The sequence below is a fragment of the Beta vulgaris genome, chromosome 3 (genome assembly GCF_026745355.1).
Source record: "Beta vulgaris subsp. vulgaris cultivar EL10 chromosome 3, EL10.2, whole genome shotgun sequence".
Classification (NCBI taxonomy): domain Eukaryota; kingdom Viridiplantae; phylum Streptophyta; class Magnoliopsida; order Caryophyllales; family Amaranthaceae; genus Beta; species Beta vulgaris.
The window spans coordinates 7,811,399-7,812,353 of NC_079204.1; positions in this window are offsets into that span (position 1 = coordinate 7,811,399).

The window sequence follows — 955 nt, forward strand, 5'->3', positions numbered from 1 at the left end:
CCAATTTCACGATTCGAGCTGGACTGAACTGGGCTTTTTGCAGGCCTAGCTCACAAGATGAGTTAGGCCTAGCTCACAAGATGAGTTGGGCTGAATGGGTTAGTTGGCCATCTCTAGACACACATGAGCCAAATTTGAGAGAAATTTGAAAGGATCCTTCCGAGTTAATAGTTTCACCCCTAAGTCCATTGGTGCACAACCAAAAAAAAAATTTAAGTGATGGTGCAAAATAAGTCAATGAGCCTACGATCTACATTTACACAATTTCTACCCTATCCAATTTGGCACTACCATCATAATTTTAAGTACTGAACAATTCAAATTAGCATATAATATAAACAATTATAGAAGATTGTTTTTGAAGTTCGTCAGATTTGTTAACTGTTTACACCTCTGTATACGAATAATATCCTATAAAATATTAACCGTGATTATCCAATCTGAGGGCATAAATATATAACTAATACATTAAAACAAAGAGGAAAATTAAATGGCATTTTAGAGAAATCCAAAAATACAAAAAAAATAAAAATAAAAGAACAGCAGGGAGAGCAGGAAAAGGGGAGGGGGAGTTGATGTTGAAGGCGAGACGTCTGTGTGTAGGAATAACATTAACTTTTAATGATAAGAAGAACAACAATGTTCAAACCTCAATTCTTACAGTTTCCTGGTAGAAAAGTATTATTAATGGAATTATGGAAGGCACAAATATCCAATCTGCCTCAAAATGGAATGAAAATATGCCTTAAAATGGCGCTTGCAAGCAAGACTAACCCTGACTCCCTAACCAACATTGCTTAGCTTGATCAGTAAGCTCAATTACACTTAGTTGAGCTTGATAAAGACCAAGGCAAGAAACCATGGGAATAGTTGGTCTATGAAAACAGTCATGCTACAAAAGCATCTCATTTAAGAATTTCTACCCATATGAAAAGGGAGATCTAAAGAAGTGAAG